The sequence below is a fragment of the Artemia franciscana genome, chromosome 15 (genome assembly GCF_032884065.1).
Source record: "Artemia franciscana chromosome 15, ASM3288406v1, whole genome shotgun sequence".
Taxonomy (NCBI): domain Eukaryota; kingdom Metazoa; phylum Arthropoda; class Branchiopoda; order Anostraca; family Artemiidae; genus Artemia; species Artemia franciscana.
This window is the reverse complement of record NC_088877.1, coordinates 31,448,820-31,464,550: the sequence shown is the minus strand read 5'-3', so window position 1 is coordinate 31,464,550 and position 15,731 is coordinate 31,448,820.

Genomic DNA, 15,731 nt, shown 5'->3' with positions numbered 1-15,731 from the left:
AAGAGAATACAAGATATTTGATAAGAATTTTGCATAGAAATACTGTCAAATCCTCCCATTGTATCAGTTCCCCTCGAAAATTTCCCTCCCCTAGGAAGAGCCTTTCTATAGAAATCTATCCCAAGAACGACCCCCCCCCAGAAAATGTTCTTAGTACTTCCTAATAACAAATACTATGCGTAAATAATGGATAAATTTCAAAACTTAGAGGCCTTTTCCCACAGACTGTAGGGGGTCATTTTATACCTAAAGACAATGACATTTAATCTTGCAACTATATTGAATAAAATGGTTATCTTAAAATTTTGATCAGACAATTTTGGGGAGAAATTGCTGTGGGAGGTGGCCAGTTGTACTAAACTTTAATTCCCGTTTGAATACATCCTGATTCGATCCTTTAGGCTCATTTTTACATTATGATCACCCTTTGAAAAAAACCCAACAAATTAACAAATATTCGTGATCTGTCTTCTGGCAAAAATAGCAAAGTTTCTTATTTTTTTCTATAGGATCTTAAAAATTCTACAGTAGAGTTTTCTGGCGCGCTGAATATGATGGCGTGATTTCCATTAGGACTCCTTGAATTTTAGGAGTGTTTTTCCTTGATAAAAGTAAATTTTATCAAGCTTGTAAATTTTGATGGCTAGCTGTGTATCTTCAGAGAGGATGTCGCCGTTTTTTTTAAAGCGGGTCGCTGTTTTGCTCTTCAAGTGTTCCATGAATGATGCTTCTAATTCCTATGTAAAAGTGCTATTGACCAGCGTTTCCAACACCGTATAATTGTACCGTTTTTGGCAAAAGTATAGTTCCTGGTAAAGTGCGGTACATTTGAAGAAATTTCGGTAAAATCAAAATTTTCTGCCAATTTTTGATTTTATTCGCTTTGTATATATGCAATAAAAAATCTATATGTGACGTTTCTTGAATGTGGTTTAACAGGAAACAAGAAATATCAGTTGCATCAAGCAATGAAAAAATCTGCAAGGAATATAAGATATAGGCAACATAGGATTTTCTCTTAGGAATGGTAAAAATTAGCATTTAATGATGTAAATCAATATTGTAAATATGTTTTTTAGTCGTTTTCAGAAATTTGATAATGTTTCCATCTGGAAAGGCTTGTCTTTAATTTTTTTTTTTTTTTAAGAGACTCCTTGAGACTTATAGAATTTCAGCAAAGTACAGCCGAAGATATTTACCGGGCCATAACTATACTACTTTTCAAGAAATTGGAGCTTCAAAGCAAACCTAATACGATTTGCTGCAGAAAATGCGTCGGTTATAATGGGGGAGCCAGGTAGTGTGCACGCGAAGCTGTCAGAAGACTGGCCAATTTTATTTGTGCTTGGTTGTTCATGCCATTCCATTCACGTATGTGCTAGTGATGCCAGCAAACAATTGCCAATAGAAATGGAAGATTTTTGTCAGGATGTATAAGGGTATATTTGTCGCAGCCCAAAACAGACCAGTGAGATTTTAGAATTGTAGAAGTTTATGGAATTGAAAGAACCTCCGATTTTGAGACATATAGCAACTCGATAGTTGTCTAGACAATCCGTTGTTGCTTGATATTTGGAGCAGTGGGATTGCTTGACTTCACTCTTTCGTGTGGAAAGTAATAAAGAAGCCAACAAGCCGGGAAAGGTCACTGCCATATTAAAAATCTGCTTTCACGGGTTTTCAAGGCTTATTTGCCTTCCTGGTTCAAATTTTGAAGTATATCGAAGACCTGAACAAGCAATATCAGGCAGAAGAGACCCAGAATCTCTTATCTATAATCATTTTTCTGAAGCATGCAAGATAATATCATCCCATTTTTTTTTGCCTAGTTATGCGAAAGAAAGTGATTCCCGCTTCATAAACCCATATGACACCAACAACTACGTCGATGTCAAGATTATGGAATGTGGGGGTCGAGTGGAAGGGATTTTTACCAAAGAAAAGGTATCTATCTGATGTAGTTTTAAAAAAGAGCGTAGGAAATTTTTGATGCTGATCTGTGATGAGATGAGAAAGCGTTTTATCAGCTTCAGGTATTCATCGGTACGAAACTTCGATAGGCTTCATCTATGCTACGCTATAGGAGTAGAATGGCTGTAATCAGTCATATCTTGCGCTTCTGGCTCAGTTTCCAAATTCACTGAGTGACAATGACCTGGAAGATACCGTCCAAGGGTGGGAGAGATTATCCTTTTTCTCTGAGCTTTGTAATTCAATTGCTTCAGATCCAGCCATATTTTGGACTCAGGTTTACAGGCAAAAAAATGTTAATGGGTCAGAGCGTTTTTCTCTTCTTGGGCGTTTCATTTTAAGCCTACTTGCTCTCCCACACATTCATATGGCTACTGATCGAACTATCTCTACTGTCAATCTGAATAAAACCAGCATTAGAAATTTTCTCGGTTTCACCACCTTAAACGAGCTTCTCAATGCAAAACAGATTGTCCCAATGACTTGGAAAATACCCTTGAAAATGGTTCTGTATCCAATCAGAGGCGCCATTTGGGACAAATCTTGGGGTGGGCAAGGGGCATTTGACAGAACTTGAGACTTTTATTATGAATCTAACCCACTTTCAAAGTTAACAATGACTAATAGCAAATACCGTAATTACCCCAAGGGTCGTCAGGTAATTACGTTCTTTGGCTAATAAGCGTGCAGTTAGTTCAAATCATTTGAACAGAATGGATTATGTTGGACATAATGGATAATTATGGACGGAAAAGGGCCCTTTGTGATGAAAGCTTGGGCCCCCTGGAAAATCAGGGGTGGGTTTTTTATGCCCACCCCTGCCCCCCTTCAAATGGCGCCTCTGTATCCAATGTGGAAAAACCCTGGAAAGGGATATGAAAAGGCTGGGCTGGGTTATTGTCAAAGACGTTCTGGTAACAACATTCTAATTACGTCTAAGGTGTCGCTTGAAGGGCTCCTGTAATGTCGCTAAATAAGGTTTACACCCGGGGGTATATTCACTTTCTACGAACCAATTAATGAACAACAACGCGAAATTTGCCTTAATTTGCCCCGGAAACATCTCTACATGTACAGTTTGGCAAAGATAATGTAAGACAATTAAAAAGAGTTTCTAATAGTAACACTACCACCACTCCCCCCCGCCCCAAAGAAATATTTCCACTGGAAAATTCACACCTTGGAAATTTCCTTCCCCATGAAATATTCTCCTTATGGAAATCCCCCAAAAGCAACCCCTCCACTTCCCTGAAAAATGTGTGTATGCTTCCCAATGACAAACACTATACGTAAACAATGGAGAAATTGTCAAAACTTACAGGCCTCTCCCCACGGACTGTGGGGGGTCATTTTTTACCTAAACTTGTTGTTATTTTATTTTTCAACTATACTGAACAAAATGACTATCTCCAAATTTTAATCAAATATTTTTGGGGAAAAATATGGATGGGACGGGGTCAATTTCCCTCCGATCTTTTTGGTCATTTTAAAAGGGCACTAAAACTTTTAATTTTGGTCCGAATGTAAGTTTTAATGTCGCTGAACAAGTTCTAGATACGTGATTGACATAACTGGGACGGATCCAATCTCTTTGGGGGAGTTGGGAGGGAGGGTTAATTCCAAAAAATTAACCCGTAGTCAACCTGCGTGTGTTCCCCAGCGAGAACCTAACCTAACCCAACAGGTACGACTCTAGTTCAGCATTGTGAAGGGACACGCATGCACGGAGAGGTGTAGCATAAATGGGAGACAGTAACAACGGCAATCAAAGGAGTAAAATTAACCTTGACTGGGCTGCCCACTTAATAGGACAATCTGTCTTGGCTTTTTTCTACAATTGGCCATGACTTTGACTTTTCCCACAACTATTCCCTTTTTTTAAATTGAATTTAAAAAAATTGAATTTTAATTTGACGGGAGTTGGTTGTTGGGTGTAATGTATACCTAAAAAAGTGTACAGGGTGCAAGACATGGTTTTATTTCAATGTCCTTTGAACTTTAATCACACAATTCGCTATGATTAGGACAAATTAGGATCTACAAACTAGGATTAGAATATTGGAATCTTTGGTATTGACAGCATTCAAGTATGGTTGTGAGACATTGGTGCTTCGAAATGCTATGGAAGATTTGTTAAACGTTTTCCAGAACAATTGTCTAAGCATAGTCCTAGTTGCTTTAGGATAGTCTGGTTGACAATATATCAAACAATAAGCTGTACAAAAATGGTGTTCGACCTCGCTTTCTAAGGCTATAATGAAAGAAAGGTTAATAAGATGGCTAGGCCACCTCTAACGATTAAAGGATGAGGACCTGCCTAATATTTTGCTTTTGGGCCTATCTTCTGGGGTCAAACGAAAATAAGATCATTCCTGAACGAGTTCCCAAGAAGTTATAAGAATGGTTTAAAGATAATTTAAATTTCGTGGGAAGGGAAGAGAGTGAACCTTTGAATAGATCAGGATGGAAAAGGACCGTGCGCTGATGTTTTGGCCTCAGGTGCCTCGGTACTGCTGGTAGTTTTTTGTGCTAGTAGTAACAGTGGTAGCTATTTGCATCTGTTACATGTTGATTACACATAGGATAGGGACTCTCTGAATGTTATTTATAAAATAATTTCAGTTCAAAATACTAATTGCTAAAATTAAATTACATTTATTTATTCCAGTCGTATAAGAGAAGATTTATGAAATGGATACCTTTCGCGACCTCCTAGTAAAACAGGTGTATTCGCTTCAAAATTTTCCGACACCTGTAGGGATGCCTTCAGCACAGAAAAAGATGGTGATGGTAATGTTTACTGATTATAATTTTGTAGGCCATTTGTTGGGCTACCCCTGTCTATTTGTACAGTATTTATCCAAGTATTTGGATAAGAAAGATTTTGCGCCTGGTTCCGCACCTCAAATCCGGATTGTTATGTTGTTGTTTTTTTTTTCTATTTTGCCAACCTTGCCAGAAATATGTGTCTGTATCTATTGCTTGGGAAATCTTTTTGCGAAACTTCTGTTTTTTTTCCTGTTTGTGTTAGGTAAAATAACAGCAGAAATGGAAACCATTCTGAGAATAGTGCGTTAACTCGGTGTAGACCAAAGTTATTAACTCGTCCGAGATGCCTGGGTTTTATAAAACTACTTACACCCGTTGCAGTTTTACTCTTAAAAACCCATGCAGTTTCATTAATGAGAACTAATCTTTACTTCAAAAAGAGGTTTTAATGAAGTAAAAACTAAAATGTCAATGCAAAATATATTACTTGCTGTACACAAATGAAATTTTACATAATTTGTTTTAGCTCTATTGTTCTATCGGATTCCTACTTGAATCTAGGAGATCACAAGATCTCACCTAAACTGAAAAACTTTAAACTTTAATAATAAAAAAAACTTTGCCTATCTAGTTTCCCCAAGAAATTTGGGAATCATTCTAGACACTTTAACTTGGCCTGGATGTGCTTTGTCAGGATTCGCTGGAATCTTGAAACAGATATACCAGGCAGTGTTCACAGTCGTGATTGAGTAAATTCAAATTGTATTCCTAGTAAATATCTCATACCATACAAAATTTGTCTGATGTCCAAACAGGACATATAGCACATAGAACACATTTCAAAGCTAACATATACTGGAATCAATCCGTTTATACGTCATGCATTTAGAATAATGTCATCAATTATTTTTCTCGATTATCAGTTACTGATAGCCAAAATTTTGGACTTCTAAACTTCAAATGCCGATAAAAAATACATTCAAAAGCCTGAGATGATTGAATTTGACATGGGCAGAGTTGCTGAGCTTATTGTTTTAATCATATTGAACCCAAACAAAGCGACAGCTGTAATCTTGGAAAGAGCGCACCATAACCCATAATTACTGAAAGTCTAACAATACGAAAGGAAAGTAGCGTACGAACGAAGACAGATTTTTTATAGCTTATATAAAATGTATTGGTCATATCTACGTTTCCCCTATAAATCCACTATATGCAAGTGCACAATTAGTACAATTTGTACCATGTCTTAAGGGGAAAAGCTGGGGCTATTGGGCATCCAGAACTTCTTCGAAAGATGTTCAATGGCTCATATGAAAGCTATTGCTCATATCCACGGGCTTTTTATCAGTTCTACCATCCGTAAGTGCCATATATCACTAAAAACAGCACTTGTGGTGCCACTTCTTAAGTGGAATGGCTTGGAAGCGTAAAACGGTAGCACAGTAACAGCTATGGTCCAGCTATTGTTTAATCATATTGAACCCAAACAAAGGGACAACTGCAATCTTGAAAAGAGCACTTCATAGCCCATAATTACTGAAAGTCTAACAATACGAAACGAAAAAAACCTTTTTTTAGACGATTTACCCTTTAAAAAAACCTTTTTTCGTCAAAAAATTTCTTTTTTTAAACGAAAAAAAACCTTTATCTGCTGAAGATGAAGACCGACCGTGTCTTTAAAATATTCAGAACTTTTGTATTTGTTTTTAACTTTCTGATGATGAACTAATCCCTATTGAAACTCTTCTTTGTTTCGTCAAAGAAAGGCAATGTGGTCTGTAAAAAAATTCTAATAATGTGTTTTGCTTTATCTTAATCGTAAAAGTTTATTGCGAAAATAAATTTATGGAAACTTCCAAAAATACTGAGACCCCTAAGAAATAGTGGTGGATTAATTAGAAAGTGCACCATTGCAACCGAAATAGTTGAAACTCTATATGGGGGAATTACTGTCCCCACCATGAACAGTAAGGACAATTACTTTCTTGCATGTTTAGCACTGATATCTCTCCTTTTTTTTCTCAGGGGTGGTAGTTTCGAGCCAATGATCGTCGGACGCTTATAGAGGACTCGCTTGAACGTAAATCACAATATCTAGTGCCCTTTTTAAATAAACAAAAGAGATTTAGCCACAATATAGTGGCATTCTCTGTCATTTTCCGCCAAAAACATCAGTTTTCTCCTAAAGAGAGTAAAAATGTCATGTCATACGAATTCTCAGATGCCCAATCGATTCGCTATTAGGTATGAGCCTCGGCTGGAGTCCCCACCTCCTATCTTTAAAACCAATGAAGATGAGGCTAACGTTTATGCCGCACTGATTTCCGTGTTTAATCGCAAGTCGTCTACTGACTAGCAGAACTATCAGGCTCATACCAAATCGTAGAAAGATGTTTAATAGGTCGTTTCAAAGCTCATGATCACATATAGAGGCTTTTTGAGAACTCATCTCGTTATCACCATCGTAAAGTACCATAATTCACCAAACATAACACTTTGGTGCTATTTCTAAAGTTGAAAGGCTGGAAAGTGTAAATGAGGTACCATTGTAATCTTTATGGTAGAAAACCGTTAACTGGAGTTTAAAATTCCTTCTCTTGTTTACGTCCCCTATCAGCCCCCTTATTAACCCTAAACTTACCTACGTAGTTTTAATAAAACTGCCTAATGAGGAAAAGCTAGATATTAAATGTTCAATTTTTAGCAAAAACTCATATTGATTTTTTTTTGTTTCATCGCGTAACTTAAACAACAGATATCCTTTTGTAGGGTTTAGTCTGTATATTTAACGAAAAATCAATTCGAGCAAATTAATTTTCAAAATACGATGGATTTTAATTGTTTACCAAAGGTTGACGATACCACGGACGGTAAAAGACTATTGAGAGCCTTATATATTAGTTATAATTCTTTTGGCAGGCTAAAAATGAAATTTATGGAACGGGGTTGCGCGCTAGACTTGAAGTCCTTTGTCTATATGGACAGGGGTGTGAGTCCTGGTACCGAGCTCACTGCAGAATTCATGTCATACTGTGAAGCTCGATCCGCAAACTACAACATTTAACCAACGGTTAAAGAAACAAAATCAAAATTCTGATCCCATAACACTTTTGTCGGCGAGGTCAAAAAGGTTACAGCAACACTTCGCGTTGTCCAATCAACGCTAATCTAAGTGTCTTTCATAACCCCAAATCATAGCGTATTCCCTACAGTAAGCTTCCTTTGAGCAGTTACATCTTTAAGTTATGAGGTAGCACAGAAAATGACAACAAATATTTTGATTAAAACAAGTGACAAAAAATGACAACAAATATCAATAAAATATCATGAAAAAGCTGCGCTACAGGAAGAAACAGCAGAAAAAATGCAAAGCTAGCACAACTGTTTCTTTTTTTTGAAAGTTGCTGTTTTATTACCTTTGTACGGTTTAACCTAACGTTATCAAGTTCCACCTAAAACGTTTGTTTGTTTTCATAAATGTTAATATCCTATGGTTATTGTAAAAGACTTTTTAGTAGCAACATTCTAATTACGTCTAAGGTGTCGCTTGAGGAGTTTCTGTGATGTTGCTAAATAAAGTTTACGCCCGGAGGGTATATTCACCCTCTAAGAACACAGCTAAGCATCAAAAGTTACGAGCTTGAAAAAATTTACTGATAAAATAACATTGTCTTTAGGGCATAAAATGACCCCCACAGTCCGTGGGAAGAGGCCTCTAAGTTTAGAAATTTACCCATTTTTTACGTACAGTATTTGTTATTGGGAAGTATTAAGAAAATTTTCTAGAAGGGGAGGGGTCGTCCTTGGGGCGGATTTCTATAGAAAAGCTCTTCCTAGGGGAGGGAAATTTTTGATGGGATAATTTTCAAAGGGAACTGATACAATGGGAGGATTTGACAGAATTTCTATGCAAAATTCTTTTTAAATGTCTTACATTCTCTTTTCCAAATTTTACATGCGAAGATGTTCCCGGGGAATTATTTGGGGGGCTACTTTCCACATGTTTTGATTTCTACGAAATAATTTGAGCGGAAGGGGGCATTTAAGGAGTGATCGAGAAACCGATTAGAGATTAAAGTAGTATTCAAATGAAATAACGCCAAGGAGAATATTTCTGGCTGAATCGTCCGAAAGCAATTTATGGGGATGGGGGATTTTTAGCGAGGATGGTACTGTCTGGAGGGAGTTTGATTGGGGAGGATGCTCTTTACTTTCTTTTTAATTGCCTTACATTCTCTTTGCCATATGGCACATACGGATATGCTCCGGGGTCATAATTTGACGGGGGGATATACTTTACTTGGATAAAATTTCCACGGCGGGGTGTTTCATAAGGGGGGAGGTATATTTCATAAGAGGTGAGCTAGATTCGTCGACATTATTTTTGAAAAAACGATCAGAAATTGATTTTAAAATGCCAGTTTTATTTAACTAAAAGTATGGAGCAACACTAAAACTAAAAAAGAACAGAAACTATTCAATATTTGAAAGGTTGTCACCTCCTCAATATTTTGATCTGTACCCTTAAGTTTGACAGTGTGTCCCAATTTTTTTTAGGCCGGCTACTGAAACACGGGGGCTGTTCAATTAGAACATGAATAAATTTAAAAGTGCTAACAGCTTTAGCATAAAGGCTAAGGTATTTAGGGTGCGGTAACCCTACATACAGGAAATTAATCTGTCAAAATTCATACGCATATTTTGTTTTAATTTTATGTGCGGTGAGCCAATTTTGAACCCGTATTAGTTGAAAAACGTTCAGAAATTATATACAAAACAAGTTTTTTTTCACTGAAAGTAAGGAGCAACATTAAAACTTAAAACAAAAATAAATACTTACTGCATAAAAGGGGCTGTCCCATCAACGCCTTGCTCTTTATGGCAAACTTTGAGTATGTCACAACTCTACTTTTTAAAACAATAAAGAAAATTTTAGAGTAAAGAGAGAGGCGTTGAAGAGGGGACATCCTCTTTTATATACAAAATGATTTCTGATCTTGTTAAGTTTTAATGTCGCTCTTTACTTTCAGAAAAAAATTTTCTTTTGTAATTCCAAGATGAAACAAGCTTTAATTTGTTTCAGCTTTAATTTTTGAATGTTTGTTTTTCATATCACTTATAAATGTTATGAAGTTATTTATCTTATGTAATTATTCAATGAAAAACTATTTATATACATTAATAACAGTGATTTACATTCATTTACTATTCTGCAGTTTTCATGTTATGATAAAATACAAGGCATAAATCTAAAAGAAATTTTACATCAATGTCAATATACTCTTTGCTTTTCCTGTTAACAGGCAGTTTTTTGTTTTTTCTTAGGAAATAATTTTTGAAATGCTGGTTCATCTGAAGAACGCAACTGTGAATCGGATGTCCAGCATACAAATACAGAATTTAAATCTTGTACACTTTTCTCTCTGTTCTTGGGCCTGAAAACAAAACTTACTCTGCCATTTGTTACTTGAAACGCTATAGATAACTAGGAGAATATCAACAATGGTCACGTTTACTGCAATGTAAATAGTCAGAAATAATTATGAGGGTGTTATTGCATTGTTCTAAATTTTGAACTCCTGACAAGGATGAAGCTGGGGATTTGGCACTGTTTTTAATTGTAGAGGCATCTTCAGTAATTATTTCAGAATTTGATTAGAAAAAATACATCGATGTTTTCACTTTGCATATATTTTTTATAATGATTTAAATATCTCCGTTTAATTTTTGGCTCCCATTAATAAACTCTTCGCTTTGGCAAGGTTCATCAACGAAAATTGTAATTAGAGAGTATTTTGTACAATTTTCTTCTAAACATTGAATAATATAAAACAAGCTTTGATGACATAAATGCTCATCGCAAAAATATAGATTTGAAATTACACGGCCTCAGCCTCCGGATAAAGAAAAATATACTACTGGCTATTTTCAGCTATTCAATATCACCGGCATTTCAATGTTTTCCCCTGAGAATTGTTTGTGCCTTTGTGTGATTAAACAAGAAAGCAGCGATCTGGACTAAAGAGCGACTAAAAAAAGAAATTTTGATACCAGTAGATACATAAACAGAATTTTATTTTTATGCTGATTTTAAATATGTAAGTTTGATCAAGTTTAATCTTACCCATCAAAAGATAAGAGCCTGAGAAAATTTGCCTTATTTTAGAAAACAGAGACAAACACCCCCTGATATTCATCAAATCTTAACGAAAATCACATAATCAGAGTCAGCGTATCCAAAAGCCGTACTGTAGAAGACGTATCCGAGAACCCTTCCGCATGCTCCTTCTCTATCCTGATCTATTCAAAGGTTCACTCTCTTCCCTTCCCACGAAATTTAAATTACTATTAAACCTTTCTTATGACTTCTTCGGAACTCGTTCAGGCAAGACTTTGTTTTCGTTTGACCCTGGAAGGTAGGCCCAAAAGCAAAATCTTAGGCAGTTCCTCATCCTTTAATCGTTAGAGGTGGCCTAGCCATCTTATTAACCTTTTTTTCATTATAGCCTTAGAAAGCGAGGTCGAACACCATTTTTGTACAGCTTATTGTTTGATATACGGTCAGCCATACTATCCTAAAGCAACTAGGACTATGCTTAGACAATTCCTCTGGAAAACGTTTAACAAATCTTCCATAGCATTTCGAAGCACCAATGTCTCACAACCATACTTGACTGCTGTCAATACCATGGATTCCAATATTCTAATCCTAGTTTGTAGATCCTAGTTTGTCCTAATCATTGCAAATTGAACTGTGTGATTACAGTTCAAGGGACATTGAAATAAAACCATGTGTTGCACCCTGTACGCTTTTTTAGGTATACATTACACCTGACAACCAACTCCTATCCTTTGTAATTTTACAAACGAAACGAATATGACACGCAGACCCGTTGGCACCGTCCCTTGACCTAGTGAAATTTTGTCGTTTATAAAGTAGCTTACAAATAGCTGGAGAGAAAAAGTACCAGTTTTCATGAGCTGCATCCACAAAGTCAAAGATCTCGCTGGTAAATTCAGCTCCAAGTAGAACTCCTGCCCGTAAACCCCCCTAAAATCCTCATAAAACTAATGTTTCTGATTTTTATATCTCCTCGCTCCATTTTTGAATCATTTGATTCTCTAGTCATTCTCCCAATTTGCTTTTTTATCCATATATTCTCTACCTTCATTCCAAGCAAAGGAAAACCCTGTTTTGTCTAAAGTTTATTTCAATTTTAGAAAATCCTGCACCCCTGTCATGGACATTCTCCACCCTCGTGATAATTTCCTCCATGGAAAGATCCTCCCACGTTAGAATGAGCCCTCTCCCGACATTTTAGGACTACTGGGTGAATACGATCACCCCTGGAAAACAAAACAAAAAACAAATAAACGCACATCCGTGATCTGTCTTCTGGCAAAAAAATAAAAATTCCATACTTTTGTAGATAGGAGCATGAAACTTCTACAGTAGGGCTCTATGACTTTTAGGGTGTGTTTCCCCCTATTTTCTAAAACAAGGCAAATTTTCTCAGGCTCAATAAGTTTTTTGTGTAAGACTAAACTTGATGAAACTTTTATATTTAAAATCATCATATAAATACAATTCTTTTCATGTAACTATTGGTATCAAAATTCTATTTTTATGGTACTTGGTATTAACCAAGTGACATGTAGCGATCGCAAATTCTGTCGGCATGTCCGTCGGCCTGTCTTTCTCCCTGTGAGGGTTATTTTCTTCGTTTTCAACCTGTTTTCTTATTATCAGCCTCTTTGTGTTTATCTCATTCTGTCTTCTGCTCGTTTTTGTAAAACTAGTGAAATTAGAACTAATGAAAAAAAAAATCATAATTGAAAAGCTGCATGAAAAATGTCGGCACATTGGAAATTAATTGTTTAGATTATTATAATTATAAGTTTCTGATTAATCCAAATAAATCCTTGTTTCCAGCTCAAATACATCATAATACCATAACATAATTTTATCTACTTTCTCCCACATGAAATTTGTTTTAAATTCAGCCACTCTGTAACTATAGCTTTTTTGTCATTTAAACATACGAAAAAACTGCTCTGCGAAAAGTTGAAGAATCTATCTACTATTCAGTAAAAATACGAAGGTCAGGTACTATATCTTTGGATCCGACGATATAATCATTTCTTGTATTGTAGTCAGATTTGTGTCTGAAACACTGTTGAAGTAGAATATACCTATACAGGTTTTAAAGCAAAAATCAGGCTTTTCATAGCCTCCCTTTGCTCACTTACTCGTTAGAATTGGCAGCTTCAGTCTATCACTGGTGAGGATCAAGACCTGAGCGAGCAAAGGGAGGTAAAGTCAGCTCTTTTGCTAATAAAATTCAACGAAAAATTCAAACACGACGCTGCATTTCTCAAATAAATAGCGATACCAAACAGAAAAAACATACACAACACAAATAATATATTCTGACTATGAAGACAATTGAAAACTGAATGTTTTAGGACAAATTCTACCATACATGAAACCCTTTTTTCGTCGGAAAGGATAAGTATAAAATTACAATTAGTATTAAAGTTAAAACTGCTTAAATGTTCTTTTTGCTAATTACAATTAAAGTTAAAACTGCTTTAGCTGTTCTTTTTATTTTTTCCTATTATCTTGAGAAATTGAGACAAAAATTCCGTATCAGAAGGACAGACAAAGGCAGAAACTCACAGACTTACTAGTGAGGTAAACATCTAGAAATTCAGAGGATAAATGCTTTTCACGCTGACGTGGCTATTAATATTAACCAACCAGTTCCATGGTGCCTAATTGAAAAATAAAACAAAGACAAAAAAGTTCTTTTTATTTTTTCCTATTAATTGTAACAGGCATAAAAATTTCTAGCTTCACTAAATACTAATAATTAAAATATCATATTTGTTCTGATACATCCTTCAGGCTTTGGAGGGCACAAACTATGCACAATATTTTACTTTTCTTTTTTTTTCAATCTTCTAGCCACTTTAAAGAGGATGACGCTCCTTGAAAGGGCTCCTGACGCTGCCTGTGTTGTTCTCCAAGTTCACAAAAAGGTGTGGCCTGCCACTCAAAGAGATGCTCTATTTTGGTCCCGTTTACGAAAAGTTCCAAAGGATATGGGTAAAGATGTCCAGGATGCCTTGATTGTTTGCAGTAATTCTACTGAACACTCAATCTTTTTACCTATATTTTACATTTTAACCTATATTTTCGTAGTTTTAAAATACAGGAACACAATACATACATATATGTCCGCACATATTTCACTGGGGTGTTGCAGAGGGAAGAGGGTCTATGGTTTCAAAACTAGTTGTTTGGTTTTGTTATACAGAAAAGCAGTTGTATTTTCCTATGTTAAAAATATTAACACAGAACCTATTAATGCAGACTTTGTGTTAACAATACGTGAGCATTCCGGTATCCTCGGGCAATGTGATTTCAGGTGACCTTGGGTTATGCACAATAGGTGATCAAGGTCCCAGTGGATCCATATAGATCCAAAATAATAATAAGATTTTAGAAGGAATTTATGCTTGAAATTGTTTTTGTTTTGTTTTGTAATGTCTTGAGTTATTTGTTCGGCGTTTGGTGCATACCAAGGACTACAATTACGCCGAAAAGTTTGTCGGGGGACAAGCATAATAAAGAAAAGTCATAGCGTGTGCTCTTATGTTACGACCAAGCATTTCGTTAGAGGCAATTTATTCTTTTAATAGAAAAAGCAATGCGCACTGTCTCCCGACAGATAATTTGAAGCTCTCTAACCCCCTCCCCCCTACTTAGGCAAATGAAAATGAAATTTCAGCTCATTTCCCTGGCCGATTGGAAATTTAATGTTCTAGTTAAGTTTTTAAGAGTTGAAAGAGATCGGAGGGCAAATAGTCCCCCTCCCCACGCCCTTCTTTCCCAAACCCATTCGATACAAATTTTGAGATAACGATTATTTTCAAATAGTTCAAAGGTTAGATAACAAAATTTTGGTGTCGACACAATCCTCCTGGGCCCCTTGGCAGGCGTTGTAAATTATGTCTATGGGGCATATATAGTTCTTATGAAAGGGATGCTCGTATTAACTTCAGAAAAGGCTCATTTGACTGGAAACCGAAAGTTCTAGTTTACCCTTTAAGAGTTAAAAGAGATCCGAGGGCAACTATCCCCTCCACGCTCTTTTCCCCAAACCCATCCGATAAAAATTTTGAGATAGCAATTTCGTTAAAAATAGTTCAAAGGTCAGATAAGAAAAACTCCGATGTCAACGCAACCCCCAGGGACCTGGGACAAGCGTTCTAAGACAACGGCTCTTATGGTATGGATGCTCGTAGAAATTCTTGAGAGAGCTCATTTAATTGGAAATTGATAATTTCATTTCACTTTTAAGAGTCAAGAGAGATCCACGGGAAACAAGACCCCCTAGCCCTTTTCCCCAAACCTATCCGATACAAACTTTGAGATAGGAATTTTTTTCCCGGAGTCAACACAGCCCCCCAGAACCAAGGGGCAAGTTTTTTAAGTTTTGGCCCCAAGGCACATAAAGTTTTTATGCTATGAGTGGTCGTATAAACTTCTTATGTGGTTCATTTAATTAGAAATTGGAAGTTCTAGTCCACTTTTTAAGAGTCAAAAGATCCGAGCACAAGTATCCCCCCTAGCCCATTTTTCCCCAAATCCATCGGTGTGATTTTTGTTAAGATTCTGTGACTTTTATGGGGTGTTTCTCCCATTTTCTAAAATAAGATAAATTTTCTCAGGCTCGTAACTTTTGATGGGTAAGACTAAACTTGATGAAAGTTATAAGTGTAAAATCAGCATATATATAAAATTCTTTTGGTGTAACTATTTTTATCAAAATATCGCTCTTTACGCTAAAGTTTTTAATTGTTTTAAAAAGTAGAATTGTGAGAAAGAGTCGAATCAAAAAACTCAAAAAACTTAACTCGAATCAATAAACTCACATATTTCTTTAATATGTTTAATATCTACAAGAACATCTAAACTATAT